General features: G+C 30.3%; 1 protein-coding gene across 3 annotated transcripts in view; it reads left to right on the forward strand.

The window, feature by feature from the left end:
• The window catches only part of LOC145665038 (suppressor of cytokine signaling 2-like), a 65,052-nt gene that overhangs the window by 35,782 nt on the left and 6,053 nt on the right, over nt 1-23,217 (forward strand). The window contains exon 1 of one of the 3 annotated variants that reach the window (XM_081732278.1): nt 1,171-1,316. The exons of the other annotated variants lie outside the window; for them this stretch is intronic. The gene's annotated coding sequence lies outside the window, so the exon portion shown is untranslated. Of the gene's footprint in view, nt 1-1,170; nt 1,317-23,217 lie in introns of those variants that run through there. 3 annotated transcript variants of the gene reach the window in all.

Below are 23,217 nucleotides of genomic sequence, written 5' to 3' on the forward strand. Positions count from 1 at the left end.
AAAACGAAGTAGAAAGCTTTATTGGTACATTTTTAATCGAATAATCAAGACACTACTTTAATAACTAAAAGTTGGCGCTAGAACTTACAAGGGTTAATAATTAATTGCTCGATTCGGTGCAAATGTTAGCCCTGACTTCCAGCCCCGTTTCTCTCAAGTTCTTTTTGTCCCTTTTTTTCCCCCTTTCTTTCTTTCGTTAATACAGCTTCGTAAGAATACGGGGGAGGTTAGGTACGTGAATTAAACTTGCCTACTGTTGAAGAGGAAAATTGTAAAATAATTCTGTTCTGAAACTATGCCCTTATCTTGAAACTCTCAAGAGCACTTCAATGTATTGTTTTAATGTGCTGTTCGTTGTCATGAATTGGTCAAGCTTATTTGTAACTTTTTTTTTTTTTAATAATACATCTGCGACCAGTAGCGGCGCTAGACTTGTAATAATAGGGAAGAAGAGGGGAGGCAAGAAAAATTTTGGGGAGGCGTAGTAGTCACACTTGTTCTGCTTTGAATATTATTATTATCGGTTGTAATAATATTATTATTATATTATTCACCGGTTCTACACAGAAAAATGGGGACGAAGGGTGGCCGAGAAAAAATTTTGGGTGGTGGTCCCCCCTGTAGCGCCGCCACTGTCTGCGATATAATGTTGGCATGGTGTTAAATAACACAATTTACTCCATTCAGTACGTATGTAGTATGTATGCGAAAACATACGTAAAAATTCCAATAAGTACACGTAATAATGATTGATAATTCAAATCATTTATCTACGTGAATGCTTCATTTCCGTGTACTATATCCACATTCACATAATGACTTCAATGAGGCGAAAGGTTGGGACGAATCAGTAACTTGATTCTTGAAATTACGTAATTTCAGCTCACGTCAGATTGTAAGAAAGATATGTGTTTTGAGTGTACAGATTGATGATTTGGAGGCTCAATTGAGGAAAAGTGTAAAGTACAACTAGGTGCATGCTCTGTATTTGAGGGATAACTGGTTTACTTGGAATTGTGAATGCCAGGAAATCGCTGTATCTTGTAACTGTTAACTTTTATCTGCTGCTGTTCCTAGAATTCTGTATTTCGTTATTTGTTTTAACTGTTATCGCTGAGCGTCTTATCGAGTGTCATTCAAAAAAAACAAAAAAAGACTGAGATAGAATATTCTCCATACTACACAAGTTTAAGATATTTCGTAGTGTACGGATGGTGCTTTGTGTATTTTGAGTTCTGCCGATTTCACGCTCGGACTCGGTGTGGCCTTTCTCACAGCCTTCAAATTAGCGTACACCGCTGTTGTCAAGTTTACAGGTACTTAGATTATTTTTAGACTTAATATTTTATTTTTCGAAACAGAATTTAGCAATTCATGCAGTGTAATAGTGATATATTATAGTACTCTTATGAATTTGAACTTCAGAATTGTTATATAACCAAGTGCTATGCAGTTTCTCTGTTCTAAGAAAAGAACTTAGTTTGAATAGTATTAATTTTAGTTAAGTTTCTCATGTATTATGTAAGAGTAATAGTGTTCGCAGAAATCTCACAGAGACCATTGAAAATTTAGCCTTCTGGTCGGGAGCTCATGTGGTTCGGATTCCGCGTTTAAGCTGTAGGTCCACTTCTCATATAGCCTCGCTGCTGAAAGTTAAGAAATTCACCATCACTCTAAATCTGAGAATGTGATTTGTAGGACATATACGTAGATTTGAAGGAGAAATCAAAGTTAACGTTCCAATTCATGTCGCAGGAAAATATAAAGAATATTCATACAGAAATTAATGAAATAAAAAGCATCAAGATGACGTGGGTAATTACACTACACGCGTACACCTGGAAAGAACCCAGGTAATTTCTTATAATGTTATATTTCGAAGTATTTGGAAGCAGTGGCGTACGCATGGAGGGGTTTTGTGACTAAATATGAACGATTAAAGATGTACTTCTCTGAAGATACATATACAAAAATCACGCGTGTCCCAAAAGATGAAACTAAATGGTAGAACACCTTATCCTTCTTGACGAAATTCTACGTACGCCATTGTCCGAAAGCATGAGTGTTAATTTTTGTTTGCCTGAACTGGACATAATACGTAGGCCTATTTCTTGTAACGACACATCAAATTTCGAGGTTGACCTAGCAATCGTCAGGCAATTGAGAAGATGATTGCATTAAAAAATGGTGATTGTGTACAGAAAGTGTTCATCACGTTACCAGGGACGTCGACTTTAGTTTCTTGGGGGGGGGGGGGGGGGGGCGGAGAAACATTTTTGGGTAGCAGCTATTTTCTGTACACCGTAAAAAATAATTTTATACTGCAATACAATAAATACCACATGTCTAGGGGACGAGGCAGGCGATGCCAGCGGAGGGCAGCTCTTCGCGTCCTCTGTAGCGTCGTCACAACACAATCATCCATCTGTTTAGAAATTTCCATTTCAGCATCAGACGGAAGTACTGCTTGAATTTGGAGCCCAACTACTATTCGAGCTTTTTTTTCTAGACTAAGTGCTTCGGTTGTGTGTCGAACCCGAAATAGCGTTTTGTATTGGTCGCTTGTCCAGTAGACGGGGTGCAAAGACTTAACTTACTGTGTTAAATTTAACAAAGACTAACGAGACACAAAGTAAAGTAAAGCTAAGTTAATGTGTATAGTAGGAGAGGCGTAAATATCTCTCCTTTTTGGTAATTACTGTAATGAGACTGTACCTAGCGCAATGAGTTTTTTGCAATTGAACTCATGAACGAGTACGATGTATGTAATTGAACTTATAAAAGAGTATGGGGTGTTAATGATAATATGAATTAATTTTTTATGTGATGTACATATGTAATTGTTATTTACGTATGATATAATGTTCCGCACAATGAGATGAATCCCTAATTACGATTTTTTATGATTTACATATACATAATGTTTTGCAGAATGAGACTTTTACCTAATTATGAATTTTACTTGCACTTTTATTAGACTAATTACGAATTTACCTTGCACCTTGTTAATGGGGAACAACTAATATTTTTATTGAATTTTAAACTAATTAACTTATAGAATAACTAATTACCTTTTAATTTATTATGTACATATTTACCTATTGGAATGGTTTTATTGAAACGTCCTGTATATATGACTGAACGAATGTAGCGCCACGAAATAGCGGGGGAAAAAAACGGGCAGCGTTTACTGCATGCAACATTGAACATGAAAGATGAATGACGGAGCATTAATGAATTTTGAAGCTTGTATTACTATCCTATAGGCAAATATAAGAATTGTGAGAAATTGAATTTAATGTTTGTTTTGGTGTAAATTATATATGCTTTATACATATCCTTTGACACTTGTGATTGTATTATTATTATATGCTTATGGATAACAGAAAATTATATAGAATTGTTAAAGTACTTGAGTTAATTTGTGCAGAATACTGCTGATTGGTGCTGCCATCTGCTGTACATTTTTACAGTTTTTTAGGAGTATAAGAGAATGTGTATATGAAGTGAGCGAGATTTGATATGATTGGAATGAAATGAACTATGAAAGAGAATGAAGAGATATATTTACAGTTATGTTAAGCCTTATTGATTAAAAATTGTGCAGGAGATATAATAACCATTTTTTTTATGCTTGATTGTTGAATTATATAGAATGGCAGGTGTAACTGTGGTATTACTTATTTTGTTATTTTTAAACACTGATGTTATTTAATACTGGATTGAGGAGAGTGATATTTGCAATTTAGCGAGTAGAAGAAAGGAAACATTATTTACGTATAGACATACATTTATATGTTGTTTTTTTTAACTTTTTGGATTGCAAGAGAAATACACAGTGCAGATTAAGTTACTTATGAGAATTAATGATTATTGTAAGTGCATTATTGCGAAAACAAGAATCGATTGAGGACATGTATATTTCACAGTAAATGGGTTGTTATTTTTATTATTGCAAAATATTACGGAAAACATTTCTTATTTGGACATATTTTTTAAAGTTGGATTTAGCCTTGCAGGAATATACAGTGTTAACACATATTGGAAACGAAATATGGAGTAAGATTTTTTTTTTAAAGATAGAGTGTGCTGATGACAGAATTGCTCATGGAATTTGCATTTTATGTTTTGAACAGAACGTATTGAACGCTATATATTTGATTAAACTTAGTATTTTAGGAATAATATTGCATTTAGAAATACGATATTACTCACATTTAAGAAAGTACGTTATATTACTGACCTTTTGAATTAGCTATCACTCTGTATGATACAGTGAGTTACTGAATGCTAGGTATTAGACACAGTTGTTTTTTATTGACGGCATTGAATAATAATATAGGAATAACATTTTTTGACTTGATTGCTACGCTATTGAAATATATTTTTTATAGTTTACTTTTTATAACTACATCTTAGAAATCTTGCTGTAATTTTTGAAAGAAAATTACGTTTTATTTTTTGTGTGTGAGGTTTTACATTTAGTTTTTTTTAATGGAATGAAATAGATCCTATGATTAATAATTTAATTTGATTTGTTAGGAATATTTTGGGTTTGGACATTTATGATCATTTTAGCTTGTAACATGTGAAGGATGACGCCTTTTGGCAGCTAGATTATTTGATGAAAGGAAGGAAATGCTTAGGTGAAATATCGAAGTGACCTGGAGCATGTATAGTAGGTATTATTTCGGCATTTATTTGATGTGAATGAGGAGAATTCAGGAAAATTTTTATGCAGAATAGCTGCTATATTTTTTTGAATGGTATCGAACATGGGGCCATTTGTACTGAAGGTGAGAATGTTTGTGACAATGCTATGTGGGGACACAAATTTTATTTGCGAATGTGTGATTATAATTTTATGTATTTGTTTGGATAACTTGTAGCGTATGAAAGATGACGCCCTTTGGCGAGAAGATTATTTGATGAAAGGAAGGAAAAGATAGAAGAAGGAGGGAAGTGACTTGGATTTTGTATACTAACTATTATTTAGGCATTTACTTGGTGTGAATGAGGAAACCGCAGGAAAAAAATTACTTAGGCTGACTGTTTGACTTTTTGAACGGCAATGAATACGGAACCATTTGTAATGAAGGCGAGAGCGTTTGCGACAATGTTATGTGGGGGAACAAATTTGATTTGTGTACGTACGTGATTATAATTTTATGTATTTGTTTAGAATGTGAGTAGAGGAACTTTTATTTTTACTATAAATATATAAGATTTGTAGAAATTATGGATGAAGGATGTAGCGTGTATTGTGAAATATTTGAAACTAATGAAGGGAATGTTAGGGGATTTGAAAATATGATATAGTGACTTTAATATTTTAGAGTACATTTATTTAGGAATATATGTAGGAAGTTGAAATATTTTACTTTTATGTTTGGAATTGAGCAGAACAGAGACCAGAGCATAGCGTTTGGTGCCGTGATTTTTACTGAATGAAGTATTTGGTACTTTAGTGTTACAGATTTTGTTTGTTATGTTTTGTTTTGGATTTGTATGATGATATTTGTGGTGAGGACTAGCTATAACTGGTTGCAGAGCGACAATACAGAAAGCATATAGAAATGAAATTATGTGTGTATATTTGTAGGATTTGATTTTGGCATATAGCAGGAACAAAACTTAGCCGTTTAAAATTTTGCAGTTGTAAGGATTTTCTTTTTGATTTACTTTATGAGCTACAGCATAAAACAGTATTATTGCTTGGGAAATAAAGATACTTACATTGCCATTTGGTGGTAGAAAAAAAAACATAATACATGACATAAAGATGTAGAAATACTAATTTGAGATTATTATTATTTCCATGTAAAATAAGGCTATGCGTTTTGGAAAACAAGGATCAAATTTGATTATGAAATTATATTTTTTTAATTAGTGAACATACACATGAACTATAGGCATTGGAAATTATAATTTAACATATTTAAATAAAGTGAGATTAACTGAGGAAAAGGACACTTTTGTAATCAATTTTGTATAATATTTATCATTTTGTTTACTGTATATGGGTTGTTATGGAAATATATTTTGTAGATTTTGTATGATAGGTTTTAATTATTGTGGATGTGGGAGGAAACGGAAGAATTTCTTGAAATTTGCATGTGTATTGTTGTATATTGTAAGTTGAAAGCTTCTGTGAACTAAGCCAGTTTGCTTTAGAATTGAGGAGTAGGGAATGATTTGATTGAAAAATGTTGGTAGATACGTAACGACTAGCTTTTAGAATGTTATGTTCTAACGTGATTTTTTTAAGTTTAGCTTTTATTATTTATATCTTTAAGTATTGAACAGCAGTATTTTATAATATTTATTATATTTAAAGAAGGAAACAGATAAGCAGAAGAATGAAGAAAGTTATGAATATATGGTTTAACGATGTTATTACATGACGAAACTTGATTGTGTAGTTGCTGAAACGCGCTTTGGGTAGTATTCAATGATGATTTACTTAGGACTGTAATATCTATGACTGACTAATTTTTTTTATTTTAGGTATTACTTTATGTAGATGTGAAAGAAATTTACTGTAAATTTGATTTGCTTTACGTTTGAAAATGGAATTTTGATGAGATATATAATTCAGATATCTATATAATCCCTATGGATTTGACTTTTTGGTGGGAACTTATGTGGTTTGAATTTTGGATTAATTAGTAGGTGCACATTTCATATAGCCTTGCTGTTGAACGGGACGTTAACCCCAAAATTAACTCAACACAACCTTTGGATTTGCCCAGTTAAAATTTGGAATATTACAACGTATATATATTTTATTGTAGTCTTTTGAACATGTGGCATGCATGTGTTTGGTGTTAGGGTTGATTTTTTTTTTGTGATGATACGTTTGACGTATGTTGATAGTAGTAATTAATATGTTGATGTTATGTTGTGGAAGGATTGAGAAGTTACGATTTGCCATATATGGAAATGATTATTAAAATTTTGAGTTATAGAAGTACTGAACATTAGTTATTTTCATTTTTTTTCTTTGCAGTTTTAGGGATACACTTGAAAAGATTTATTTACGTTATATGATTGTTGCAGAATATTTGTACAATACTTTGATTTGTAATTAGCATGGTATTGAAACTTTATTGATGAATGAAACAATCTTTACTAATAGAACTATCGTACAGATTGCTTATTATAGCTTTGAAAATATTTACTAATTAACTAACGTAAAGCCATATGGATTTTACAGGTTTACAAATATTTTTTTACTGACTATGGTTGCAGCTATCAATTGTATTTGATTATTTTTACTTTGTATTTTTATTTGTAGGAGAATTATTTTAACATTGTTCAATGAATTACATATAGGTCTTATTAACGGTTGTTTTTCGATTTGATTTTTCAATTTTGGCTTTGAAAAGCGTTTTACTCTTTGCCATTTTGGATATATGACTTGAATACCTTAGCCACGTACATACTTGGCTTTATTATTGTTTTGGTAAACGTAATACATTATTTAGGTGTTTGCTGTGAAGTTTGTTTATTTTTATTACCGTTTTAGGATTTGAATGTATGGCTTTGAATTTCGTTTTAATAACTTTAGTGTATTTTTTTGAGAGTAACCGAATATGTTTTTATTTATATATTACAGAAGCCATAGGTATTGTTTATATTTAAGCTTTTGCATTCTTTGATTGAATTTGTGCCCCAAAAATATTTTATTGCGTTTCAATTACCATTTATTTGGTATGATTTGTTATTATTGATTTTAGATATTTGAAACTATTTACTTTGACGAGGCTATTACTGGATATTTTAGTGTATTGATATTTTGCAGTATTACGAATGCAGCGTAGCGTACTTTTATGTATTTAGCTTTTTTGGCAATTAGTTTAATATTTATATTACTGCAAGCGTACAATAAGACTGTTGTATTTGTTTCTATTGTTTTCCTATTAGATTTATATCATCAGCATATGCCATAACCTGATGAATATGATACAGCTCTAGATTCTGTCTTTGATTTCCTTATAGAATACGGCAAATCAAACTTGAATAATATTTTGAAAATGCATTTTCATGTTTTAGGTTACTTTGGACACAAAAGTTTGTGAACAAGACTTTTTCAAAAATTGAACTTTACCACGGAATTGACTTAAAGATATTTTAAACAATATAACTAGTTTTGGAATTCAATTTTGTAAGAATACTATATAATGTGTTTTCTGTTTGAAAAAAAAACTTAAAAGCTTTTGTCTTTAACGTTCCACAAATAGGCACCGAAGATAGGAAAGACGATAATTGTTAAGAAAAATAATAATTACGGATTAAAAAAAGTGGAAGGAAATGGAAGAATTCCGAGAAAACCTACGAATATGATGACTTTGAAATGCTTCTAAATTAACATATATTCGACGCATCAGAATTTTACGTTTTCATTTTTTTGGGATATTTGTGGAATAGTAAAATTTTACACGATTTACACAAACTTTATTGATATTTTCGTTAAATTTTGGTACGCAGGATTATTTTTAATATCCCGATGTGTGAGAGGACTTATAAAATGATGACAGAAGAGAAATACAGACTTAATAACTATTGCTACTGTTTTCTTGTTTATGAACAGAAAGTACGATGATTTGATTTTGTACTACTACTTTTTTTGTTACAAATAATGAAACTGATTTTATGTATGTTGTTTACATTTTATTCCAATTAGCATTAAGTCGGTTATAAAATACATCTATGTTTGAACGCAACTATTTGTTTAACGTTTTTTGTACTAGCTTTTTAAAATAAATAATTGTCTGAAATCATTGTTTTTAAAATTTATTGGTGATTTTATACACATAATGAAGGATTTTGGTTAGTATTAACCGCAATTTTATTATCTTTTAATATCAAAATTGTATTTTTTTTGCTCTAAATATTGAAAGTTAAATGTTTGATGACAAGGAATTTTATGTAGATATTTGTATGGATCTGGGAACGATTAAAGTTTTCCATGTTTATGTATGACTTAAGACTTCTTTTGTTTGTATGTGTCACGAGTTGTTGGTATGTATGTTTGCATATTTATTTTGCTTGTTACTGTCTGCAATTTTAAACTTATTATTTGTATTATTAACTAACGAAAGTTACAGTTCGCTATATAATGCTACTCACAGACTGTGATGTTTAGTATAGGAAATTTCGATTTGACTTAGCTGCGGTATTTAAGTAAATACAATTTTATTGATTATAAGCGACAACTAGAGACCAATTTGTGGTCAGTTTTTTTACTAAGTACAAGATTTGAAAAGGATAGGAACATCCCGAGAAAGAAAATCATGTATGAGCTTATTAATAACTTCATACTAATTAATTAACAAATAACAAAACCTAGAAACTTTTACTTAGTAGTATTTACAAGAAAACATTAGGTAGTACGCAGAACTAAAAATAATAAGTTACATTTAGAAGAATGAAACGTACAATCAAAGACAGGAATATTAAAGAAGTGAAAACTTAAATTAGTTCAAGATAAATTACTCAGATCATCTAGGCAAGATCATACTAAAAGCCATCAAATATGTGTCGCAACACGACATCAGTAAGGAAAGCAAGCAGAAAAGATCTACCAAGAACTACGAATGAGGAGACCACAGAAATATGTTAGAGCATCTTGAAATCAATTTTGAAAAAGACATAGTACTAATAAAAAGAAAAGCAGAAATAAGTTAACTGAAAGATACAAAATATAAACAAAGTTACTTAGAAGGCACGCTGTCAAAGCTAAGGTAAATTAAGTTGTAGTAGCATTAGGTTCCATACGATCGTCAAACTCAAGCAAGATATTATTATGTAAGTGAACTATAGAAAGAAATGCATGCAAAAAACTGAAAATAAATATTTTAAAATAGCAAAAGGTGAAATAGAATTTTAATAGTATACCATAAAGAGCAAAGAAAGAAGACAAACAGAAAAAATATAGATACATAACTACAAAGATATAGCTAAGTAGCTGAAGAGAAAAAAATGAAAGATAGGTAACCACATAGATCTAACTAAGTAGCTGAAGAGAGAAATGAAAGAAAGATAAGTACACAGAACTAGCTAAGTAATTGAAGAGATAGAGAAATTTTGGTTAGGCAAAGATATACATTACAAGAAAGAAAGTAGGTCGTGTGTTAAGTAATTTACATTAGGATCTTAGAAAATGTAAATTATTCCCTTCAAGCAAAGTTTCAGTTGGGGAACCAAGGCAAATCGCAAATACAATAAATTAAGTTTTAGTTCACATTAGGAAATAAAATCAGAAAACATTAGTGGGTAACAGAAAATGAAGACTTGAAGGTAAGAAATCACATAAGGAAAATTTCAGTTCATAGGAAGAACACAATAAATGATAGCTATATTACTTTATCAGTAATGATAGGTTATGTTAAATTAAGAAATCATTTAAACCTACAATACTAATTAAGAAAAGTTAAAAAGTAAAGTTGGAAGGGCAATAAGCATGCACATCGAATCAGGTCATACTTTAGATTAACTTTAGTTAGAAGCCAAAAAATAGTAATGCCAAAGTTAAAGTCAGACAAACACATTATGTAATACCAATAAAAAAAATCAAATTCATAAAGAACAACGCTTGGATATCATGTCAAGGGAAATTTGTTCCTTAAGCAAAATCCAAAATTTGTAGTATCAATAAGCTTATTCAAATTAATGTGTCACCTTTATCTCTTTACGTATTATCGGTATTACAAAAATATTTCTGTTGTTATGCTTCTTCGTTTCACGCTATGATAGTACGATTAACTTGAGTGTGCAGTAACATTACCTTATAAGCAAATTTTCGTTCGGTTGGTATAGTAAAACAAGAATCCAACATTTCGTAACGTTTCCTTATAATCAAAGTATTCTATTTTCTCCATACTTACATTTCGTACAAGTCAATGCAGCACAAATGGAATCATTGACACATTTGTTTACACCGTTTTGCGTTTTATAGATACATAATTACCCGCTTCCATATTTTTCTCGCCCTATTGTTACTTTATACTAAGGATACTTAGAATAATAATAATAACGTATTACTGGAGTTTAGTTTAGTTACCAAAAGTGTAAAATAGTCTAAAATCAGCAAAGCAAGTGCAATCAAAATAAGTATATGTGGTTTTATTCTCTATATAATGAAAGAATTCTTTAATAAAGAATCAGGCGCAGACAACGTTCAGAAAAGCAAGGCAAGTGCATGACTACTGCTAATTAAAACCTTTCACCCGTAAGCCAATAAAAGCTTCATGGCGCCCCCCAAAAATAAAATACTATGTACCACTGTGGTAATAGAGAATAAGGTAAAAGCTAAACCAGTAAGAGGTAGACAAGACATTCAATATCTAGATGCAGTCATCAAAGAGTAAATCTTAAGTCATTCTTCTCCATACATGCATTTTGCAATATATATGCTGCATCAATGAATATATGTTTCCCCTCGCAACGCTAAGTAAACAGCTAAAATTGAAAAGCAAACACACTGAAACTACAGTTCCTTCGTTTTCATTTCTAGAACCATTTGTTCCGTACCAATCATCGGTATTCTCCACATCCACATTTCAAAGGTTTGCCATGCATCTTCCCTAGAAGAACGCATAAATCTAATAATCATTAGATTAGGTCTTATCCTAATTTCTCATTTCTTTCATTTTTAAAAAAAATCGAGTCCTATTAGTCACAAAAATGAATTAATTTCCAAATATAAACAATCTTTCTTTGACCCGTCAAAATGGCCTTAACACCGTTTAAATACGTGTTTCCGTATCTTTCATATAAGTAAAACTCTGTTCTTTCCCTGCTCTAATATTTACTTAATGATTCAGGTAGCATTTCGGTGTAAACTACCTCAAATTTCTGAGGGACAGCACAACAAATAATGGTTTTCAAATGCAATGCTAACAAGCCTCCTCCTCAATTTTCAAGACCTTCCTTTCTTCTTAGCGCCTAAAGGAGTATATAGTAACATTACTTTCCAATAAGCATTTGCAAGCAACAATATATTTGATTTTACTTTATTTAAAAAAAACATCTCTTCCCCTCCGCTCCTGCCTTTTGATACACTCAAAAAGTGTAAATACTTTTCAAGTCAAACTTCCCAAGTTTTTTTTTTTTTTTTGCAATATACCACCGTAACTATAATAGTTATTATAATTAGGGTGGCTTAGCAGAATGAACACTATTATCTAAATATTATGAAACCTTTCAAAGTAAAAAATGTACAGAAATTCAGTTTTAGCTTCAGTAGTTGTCAAAAATTATAACTTAACATCGTCTAAAAAAAAACATTTATTTTTTTTTCAGAATGAACTGGGTAATGCGCAAATAACACAATATTCTTCCTACCAAGCAAGTAAAAGCAACCCTACATTTTCCTGCTCCATACAATAAACAGAAATCAAGCCCAGCTCCCAACAAAAAATTTCCAACTACTATTATTTAAAATTTTCATGTCAATGCCAGTATCTCATATAGACAAACTATACAGAATGTTCCACATCTTAGTCAAGAGCAACATTATTTTTAAAACCCCACCACAAAATTATAACATTAAAACTATCTTTTGGGTCTGCAGATCGTTTTACCCAGTTCATTCTGAAAAAAAAATAAATGTTTTTTTTTAGACGATGTTAAGTTATAATTTTTGACAACTACTGAAGCTAAAACTGAATTTCTGTACATTTTTTACTTTGAAAGGTTTCATAATATTTAGATAATAGTGTTCATTCTGCTAAGCCACCCTAATTATAATAACTATTATAGTTACGGTGGTATATTGCAAAAAAAAAAAAAAAACTTGGGAAGTTTGACTTGAAAAGTATTTACACTTTTTGAGTGTATCAAAAGGCAGGAGCGGAGGGGAAGAGATGTTTTTTTTTAAATAAAGTAAAATCAAATATATTGTTGCTTGCAAATGCTTATTGGAAAGTAATGTTACTATATACTCCTTTAGGCGCTAAGAAGAAAGGAAGGTCTTGAAAATTGAGGAGGAGGCTTGTTAGCATTGCATTTGAAAACCATTATTTGTTGTGCTGTCCCTCAGAAATTTGAGGTAGTTTACACCGAAATGCTACCTGAATCATTAAGTAAATATTAGAGCAGGGAAAGAACAGAGTTTTACTTATATGAAAGATACGGAAACACGTATTTAAACGGTGTTAAGGCCATTTTGACGGGTCAAAGAAAGATTGTTTATATTTGGAAATTAATTCATTTTTGTGACTAATAGGACTCGATTTTTTTTAAAAATGAAAGAAATGAGAAATTAGGATAAGACCTAATCTAATGATTATTAGATTTATGCGTTCTTCTAGGGAAGATGCATGGCAAACCTTTGAAATGTGGATGTGGAGAATACCGATGATTGGTACGGAACAAATGGTTCTAGAAATGAAAACGAAGGAACTGTAGTTTCAGTGTGTTTGCTTTTCAATTTTAGCTGTTTACTTAGCGTTGCGAGGGGAAACATATATTCATTGATGCAGCATATATATTGCAAAATGCATGTATGGAGAAGAATGACTTAAGATTTACTCTTTGATGACTGCATCTAGATATTGAATGTCTTGTCTACCTCTTACTGGTTTAGCTTTTACCTTATTCTCTATTACCACAGTGGTACATAGTATTTTATTTTTGGGGGGCGCCATGAAGCTTTTATTGGCTTACGGGTGAAAGGTTTTAATTAGCAGTAGTCATGCACTTGCCTTGCTTTTCTGAACGTTGTCTGCGCCTGATTCTTTATTAAAGAATTCTTTCATTATATAGAGAATAAAACCACATATACTTATTTTGATTGCACTTGCTTTGCTGATTTTAGACTATTTTACACTTTTGGTAACTAAACTAAACTCCAGTAATACGTTATTATTATTATTCTAAGTATCCTTAGTATAAAGTAACAATAGGGCGAGAAAAATATGGAAGCGGGTAATTATGTATCTATAAAACGCAAAACGGTGTAAACAAATGTGTCAATGATTCCATTTGTGCTGCATTGACTTGTACGAAATGTAAGTATGGAGAAAATAGAATACTTTGATTATAAGGAAACGTTACGAAATGTTGGATTCTTGTTTTACTATACCAACCGAACGAAAATTTGCTTATAAGGTAATGTTACTGCACACTCAAGTTAATCGTACTATCATAGCGTGAAACGAAGAAGCATAACAACAGAAATATTTTTGTAATACCGATAATACGTAAAGAGATAAAGGTGACACATTAATTTGAATAAGCTTATTGATACTACAAATTTTGGATTTTGCTTAAGGAACAAATTTCCCTTGACATGATATCCAAGCGTTGTTCTTTATGAATTTGATTTTTTTTATTGGTATTACATAATGTGTTTGTCTGACTTTAACTTTGGCATTACTATTTTTTGGCTTCTAACTAAAGTTAATCTAAAGTATGACCTGATTCGATGTGCATGCTTATTGCCCTTCCAACTTTACTTTTTAACTTTTCTTAATTAGTATTGTAGGTTTAAATGATTTCTTAATTTAACATAACCTATCATTACTGATAAAGTAATATAGCTATCATTTATTGTGTTCTTCCTATGAACTGAAATTTTCCTTATGTGATTTCTTACCTTCAAGTCTTCATTTTCTGTTACCCACTAATGTTTTCTGATTTTATTTCCTAATGTGAACTAAAACTTAATTTATTGTATTTGCGATTTGCCTTGGTTCCCCAACTGAAACTTTGCTTGAAGGGAATAATTTACATTTTCTAAGATCCTAATGTAAATTACTTAACACACGACCTACTTTCTTTCTTGTAATGTATATCTTTGCCTAACCAAAATTTCTCTATCTCTTCAATTACTTAGCTAGTTCTGTGTACTTATCTTTCTTTCATTTCTCTCTTCAGCTACTTAGTTAGATCTATGTGGTTACCTATCTTTCATTTTTTTCTCTTCAGCTACTTAGCTATATCTTTGTAGTTATGTATCTATATTTTTTCTGTTTGTCTTCTTTCTTTGCTCTTTATGGTATACTATTAAAATTCTATTTCACCTTTTGCTATTTTAAAATATTTATTTTCAGTTTTTTGCATGCATTTCTTTCTATAGTTCACTTACATAATAATATCTTGCTTGAGTTTGACGATCGTATGGAACCTAATGCTACTACAACTTAATTTACCTTAGCTTTGACAGCGTGCCTTCTAAGTAACTTTGTTTATATTTTGTATCTTTCAGTTAACTTATTTCTGCTTTTCTTTTTATTAGTACTATGTCTTTTTCAAAATTGATTTCAAGATGCTCTAACATATTTCTGTGGTCTCCTCATTCGTAGTTCTTGGTAGATCTTTTCTGCTTGCTTTCCTTACTGATGTCGTGTTGCGACACATATTTGATGGCTTTTAGTATGATCTTGCCTAGATGATCTGAGTAATTTATCTTGAACTAATTTAAGTTTTCACTTCTTTAATATTCCTGTCTTTGATTGTACGTTTCATTCTTCTAAATGTAACTTATTATTTTTAGTTCTGCGTACTACCTAATGTTTTCTTGTAAATACTACTAAGTAAAAGTTTCTAGGTTTTGTTATTTGTTAATTAATTAGTATGAAGTTATTAATAAGCTCATACATGATTTTCTTTCTCGGGATGTTCCTATCCTTTTCAAATCTTGTACTTAGTAAAAAAACTGACCACAAATTGGTCTCTAGTTGTCGCTTATAATCAATAAAATTGTATTTACTTAAATACCGCAGCTAAGTCAAATCGAAATTTCCTATACTAAACATCACAGTCTGTGAGTAGCATTATATAGCGAACTGTAACTTTCGTTAGTTAATAATACAAATAATAAGTTTAAAATTGCAGACAGTAACAAGCAAAATAAATATGCAAACATACATACCAACAACTCGTGACACATACAAACAAAAGAAGTCTTAAGTCATACATAAACATGGAAAACTTTAATCGTTCCCAGATCCATACAAATATCTACATAAAATTCCTTGTCATCAAACATTTAACTTTCAATATTTAGAGCAAAAAAAATACAATTTTGATATTAAAAGATAATAAAATTGCGGTTAATACTAACCAAAATCCTTCATTATGTGTATAAAATCACCAATAAATTTTAAAAACAATGATTTCAGACAATTATTTATTTTAAAAAGCTAGTACAAAAAACGTTAAACAAATAGTTGCGTTCAAACATAGATGTATTTTATAACCGACTTAATGCTAATTGGAATAAAATGTAAACAACATACATAAAATCAGTTTCATTATTTGTAACAAAAAAAGTAGTAGTACAAAATCAAATCATCGTACTTTCTGTTCATAAACAAGAAAACAGTAGCAATAGTTATTAAGTCTGTATTTCTCTTCTGTCATCATTTTATAAGTCCTCTCACACATCGGGATATTAAAAATAATCCTGCGTACCAAAATTTAACGAAAATATCAATAAAGTTTGTGTAAATCGTGTAAAATTTTACTATTCCACAAATATCCCAAAAAAATGAAAACGTAAAATTCTGATGCGTCGAATATATGTTAATTTAGAAGCATTTCAAAGTCATCATATTCGTAGGTTTTCTCGGAATTCTTCCATTTCCTTCCACTTTTTTTAATCCGTAATTATTATTTTTCTTAACAATTATCGTCTTTCCTATCTTCGGTGCCTATTTGTGGAACGTTAAAGACAAAAGCTTTTAAGTTTTTTTTTCAAACAGAAAACACATTATATAGTATTCTTACAAAATTGAATTCCAAAACTAGTTATATTGTTTAAAATATCTTTAAGTCAATTCCGTGGTAAAGTTCAATTTTTGAAAAAGTCTTGTTCACAAACTTTTGTGTCCAAAGTAACCTAAAACATGAAAATGCATTTTCAAAATATTATTCAAGTTTGATTTGCCGTATTCTATAAGGAAATCAAAGACAGAATCTAGAGCTGTATCATATTCATCAGGTTATGGCATATGCTGATGATATAAATCTAATAGGAAAACAATAGAAACAAATACAACAGTCTTATTGTACGCTTGCAGTAATATAAATATTAAACTAATTGCCAAAAAAGCTAAATACATAAAAGTACGCTACGCTGCATTCGTAATACTGCAAAATATCAATACACTAAAATATCCAGTAATAGCCTCGTCAAAGTAAATAGTTTCAAATATCTAAAATCAATAATAACAAATCATACCAAATAAATGGTAATTGAAACGCAATAAAATATTTTTGGGGCACAAATTCAATCAAAGAATGCAAAAGCTTAAATATAAACAATACCTATGGCTTCTGTAATATATAAATAAAAACATATTCGGTTACTCTCAAAAAAATACACTAAAGTTATTAAAACGAAATTCAAAGCCATACATTCAAATCCTAAAACGGTAATAAAAATAAACAAACTTCACAGCAAACACCTAAATAATGTATTACGTTTACCAAAACAATAATAAAGCCAAGTATGTACGTGGCTAAGGTATTCAAGTCATATATCCAAAATGGCAAAGAGTAAAACGCTTTTCAAAGCCAAAATTGAAAAATCAAATCGAAAAACAACCGTTAATAAGACCTATATGTAATTCATTGAACAATGTTAAAATAATTCTCCTACAAATAAAAATACAAAGTAAAAATAATCAAATACAATTGATAGCTGCAACCATAGTCAGTAAAAAAATATTTGTAAACCTGTAAAATCCATATGGCTTTACGTTAGTTAATTAGTAAATATTTTCAAAGCTATAATAAGCAATCTGTACGATAGTTCTATTAGTAAAGATTGTTTCATTCATCAATAAAGTTTCAATACCATGCTAATTACAAATCAAAGTATTGTACAAATATTCTGCAACAATCATATAACGTAAATAAATCTTTTCAAGTGTATCCCTAAAACTGCAAAGAAAAAAAATGAAAATAACTAATGTTCAGTACTTCTATAACTCAAAATTTTAATAATCATTTCCATATATGGCAAATCGTAACTTCTCAATCCTTCCACAACATAACATCAACATATTAATTACTACTATCAACATACGTCAAACGTATCATCACAAAAAAAAAATCAACCCTAACACCAAACACATGCATGCCACATGTTCAAAAGACTACAATAAAATATATATACGTTGTAATATTCCAAATTTTAACTGGGCAAATCCAAAGGTTGTGTTGAGTTAATTTTGGGGTTAACGTCCCGTTCAACAGCAAGGCTATATGAAATGTGCACCTACTAATTAATCCAAAATTCAAACCACATAAGTTCCCACCAAAAAGTCAAATCCATAGGGATTATATAGATATCTGAATTATATATCTCATCAAAATTCCATTTTCAAACGTAAAGCAAATCAAATTTACAGTAAATTTCTTTCACATCTACATAAAGTAATACCTAAAATAAAAAAAATTAGTCAGTCATAGATATTACAGTCCTAAGTAAATCATCATTGAATACTACCCAAAGCGCGTTTCAGCAACTACACAATCAAGTTTCGTCATGTAATAACATCGTTAAACCATATATTCATAACTTTCTTCATTCTTCTGCTTATCTGTTTCCTTCTTTAAATATAATAAATATTATAAAATACTGCTGTTCAATACTTAAAGATATAAATAATAAAAGCTAAACTTAAAAAAATCACGTTAGAACATAACATTCTAAAAGCTAGTCGTTACGTATCTACCAACATTTTTCAATCAAATCATTCCCTACTCCTCAATTCTAAAGCAAACTGGCTTAGTTCACAGAAGCTTTCAACTTACAATATACAACAATACACATGCAAATTTCAAGAAATTCTTCCGTTTCCTCCCACATCCACAATAATTAAAACCTATCATACAAAATCTACAAAATATATTTCCATAACAACCCATATACAGTAAACAAAATGATAAATATTATACAAAATTGATTACAAAAGTGTCCTTTTCCTCAGTTAATCTCACTTTATTTAAATATGTTAAATTATAATTTCCAATGCCTATAGTTCATGTGTATGTTCACTAATTAAAAAAATATAATTTCATAATCAAATTTGATCCTTGTTTTCCAAAACGCATAGCCTTATTTTACATGGAAATAATAATAATCTCAAATTAGTATTTCTACATCTTTATGTCATGTATTATGTTTTTTTTTCTACCACCAAATGGCAATGTAAGTATCTTTATTTCCCAAGCAATAATACTGTTTTATGCTGTAGCTCATAAAGTAAATCAAAAAGAAAATCCTTACAACTGCAAAATTTTAAACGGCTAAGTTTTGTTCCTGCTATATGCCAAAATCAAATCCTACAAATATACACACATAATTTCATTTCTATATGCTTTCTGTATTGTCGCTCTGCAACCAGTTATAGCTAGTCCTCACCACAAATATCATCATACAAATCCAAAACAAAACATAACAAACAAAATCTGTAACACTAAAGTACCAAATACTTCATTCAGTAAAAATCACGGCACCAAACGCTATGCTCTGGTCTCTGTTCTGCTCAATTCCAAACATAAAAGTAAAATATTTCAACTTCCTACATATATTCCTAAATAAATGTACTCTAAAATATTAAAGTCACTATATCATATTTTCAAATCCCCTAACATTCCCTTCATTAGTTTCAAATATTTCACAATACACGCTACATCCTTCATCCATAATTTCTACAAATCTTATATATTTATAGTAAAAATAAAAGTTCCTCTACTCACATTCTAAACAAATACATAAAATTATAATCACGTACGTACACAAATCAAATTTGTTCCCCCACATAACATTGTCGCAAACGCTCTCGCCTTCATTACAAATGGTTCCGTATTCATTGCCGTTCAAAAAGTCAAACAGTCAGCCTAAGTAATTTTTTTCCTGCGGTTTCCTCATTCACACCAAGTAAATGCCTAAATAATAGTTAGTATACAAAATCCAAGTCACTTCCCTCCTTCTTCTATCTTTTCCTTCCTTTCATCAAATAATCTTCTCGCCAAAGGGCGTCATCTTTCATACGCTACAAGTTATCCAAACAAATACATAAAATTATAATCACACATTCGCAAATAAAATTTGTGTCCCCACATAGCATTGTCACAAACATTCTCACCTTCAGTACAAATGGCCCCATGTTCGATACCATTCAAAAAAATATAGCAGCTATTCTGCATAAAAATTTTCCTGAATTCTCCTCATTCACATCAAATAAATGCCGAAATAATACCTACTATACATGCTCCAGGTCACTTCGATATTTCACCTAAGCATTTCCTTCCTTTCATCAAATAATCTAGCTGCCAAAAGGCGTCATCCTTCACATGTTACAAGCTAAAATGATCATAAATGTCCAAACCCAAAATATTCCTAACAAATCAAATTAAATTATTAATCATAGGATCTATTTCATTCCATTAAAAAAAACTAAATGTAAAACCTCACACACAAAAAATAAAACGTAATTTTCTTTCAAAAATTACAGCAAGATTTCTAAGATGTAGTTATAAAAAGTAAACTATAAAAAATATATTTCAATAGCGTAGCAATCAAGTCAAAAAATGTTATTCCTATATTATTATTCAATGCCGTCAATAAAAAACAACTGTGTCTAATACCTAGCATTCAGTAACTCACTGTATCATACAGAGTGATAGCTAATTCAAAAGGTCAGTAATATAACGTACTTTCTTAAATGTGAGTAATATCGTATTTCTAAATGCAATATTATTCCTAAAATACTAAGTTTAATCAAATATATAGCGTTCAATACGTTCTGTTCAAAACATAAAATGCAAATTCCATGAGCAATTCTGTCATCAGCACACTCTATCTTTAAAAAAAAAAATCTTACTCCATATTTCGTTTCCAATATGTGTTAACACTGTATATTCCTGCAAGGCTAAATCCAACTTTAAAAAATATGTCCAAATAAGAAATGTTTTCCGTAATATTTTGCAATAATAAAAATAACAACCCATTTACTGTGAAATATACATGTCCTCAATCGATTCTTGTTTTCGCAATAATGCACTTACAATAATCATTAATTCTCATAAGTAACTTAATCTGCACTGTGTATTTCTCTTGCAATCCAAAAAGTTAAAAAAAAAACAACATATAAATGTATGTCTATACGTAAATAATGTTTCCTTTCTTCTACTCGCTAAATTGCAAATATCACTCTCCTCAATCCAGTATTAAATAACATCAGTGTTTAAAAATAACAAAATAAGTAATACCACAGTTACACCTGCCATTCTATATAATTCAACAATCAAGCATAAAAAAAATGGTTATTATATCTCCTGCACAATTTTTAATCAATAAGGCTTAACATAACTGTAAATATATCTCTTCATTCTCTTTCATAGTTCATTTCATTCCAATCATATCAAATCTCGCTCACTTCATATACACATTCTCTTATACTCCTAAAAAACTGTAAAAATGTACAGCAGATGGCAGCACCAATCAGCAGTATTCTGCACAAATTAACTCAAGTACTTTAACAATTCTATATAATTTTCTGTTATCCATAAGCATATAATAATAATACAATCACAAGTGTCAAAGGATATGTATAAAGCATATATAATTTACACCAAAACAAACATTAAATTCAATTTCTCACAATTCTTATATTTGCCTATAGGATAGTAATACAAGCTTCAAAATTCATTAATGCTCCGTCATTCATCTTTCATGTTCAATGTTGCATGCAGTAAACGCTGCCCGTTTTTTTCCCCCGCTATTTCGTGGCGCTACATTCGTTCAGTCATATATACAGGACGTTTCAATAAAACCATTCCAATAGGTAAATATGTACATAATAAATTAAAAGGTAATTAGTTATTCTATAAGTTAATTAGTTTAAAATTCAATAAAAATATTAGTTGTTCCCCATTAACAAGGTGCAAGGTAAATTCGTAATTAGTCTAATAAAAGTGCAAGTAAAATTCATAATTAGGTAAAAGTCTCATTCTGCAAAACATTATGTATATGTAAATCATAAAAAATCGTAATTAGGGATTCATCTCATTGTGCGGAACATTATATCATACGTAAATAACAATTACATATGTACATCACATAAAAAATTAATTCATATTATCATTAACACCCCATACTCTTTTATAAGTTCAATTACATACATCGTACTCGTTCATGAGTTCAATTGCAAAAAACTCATTGCGCTAGGTACAGTCTCATTACAGTAATTACCAAAAAGGAGAGATATTTACGCCTCTCCTACTGTGTATGATGAAACTTTTAGTAATATGCAGTAGCGTATTTAAGAGAGGGCTTCCGGGACGCCTACCCCCGAAATTTTATTTACTATTTTAAAGTAAATGAAATATCTTGCAGAATTTTTACATTTCCAGAAATAAAGTTGGCAAAGTCCTCCGAAACAAAATAGTGAATACGCCATTGGTAATATAACAAAGTGCGAAAAAATGGTTGAATTCATAGAGACGCGTTTTGACTACCCATGATCCACGTGGTTCGGTCTTTTTTTTTTTTTTTTAAGTAAACATTAACTGCACCTGTGTGCGTACCGCTAACTCATTGTGGTACTTAAAACTATCACTGATTTTATTAATGCTAAAATCTAGTCATTTAAGATAAACTTATTCCTCAAAATAAATTGAGAGAAAGGCTTTCGTAATTAAAAGCGCTGAAATTGTTTATTTCGTGGACCTGGAAATACCTCATTTAATGGTTTAAATTTGTTTTGGTTTTAACTCTTTAATAAAACGTTTGTAGTTTCTGATTTGTCACTTAGTAAGAAAAAATGTCGCTAATTTTGAACTACAATCATCCATGTAATGACTGATTATGTTCTTAAAATAATCAAAGTAAACTTGCTGCTTCTTAGAAATCTTTTTTCCATCTACGTTAACTTAGAAATAAATTCACTTTTTTATTAGTAGTTTACGATTTTCTACCTTTTGTTATGTCCGGCCGTTTACGGTTGCTGTGCTTTTTAAATCCTGAACACAACAGACTATTTGTGTTACATGTAATGGCAGATCATACGAGTCCAGCGTAAATTCCCAAAGACAGATGAATGTTGCCTATTGTTTCTTCCAAATTGGATGTCCATGCATAATTTTTTAAACGCCACACAGTTAATACGGAAACAATTGAAAATTTGCTTATTGTGGTCAGTTAATGGATGGCAATAAACAATACTGTTTCTTTCACAGGCTGTTGATTTTTTT

This window comes from Thermobia domestica, chromosome 11, assembly GCF_964235325.1.
Source record: "Thermobia domestica chromosome 11, izTheDome1.hap1.1, whole genome shotgun sequence".
Taxonomy (NCBI): Eukaryota; Metazoa; Arthropoda; class Insecta; order Zygentoma; family Lepismatidae; genus Thermobia; species Thermobia domestica.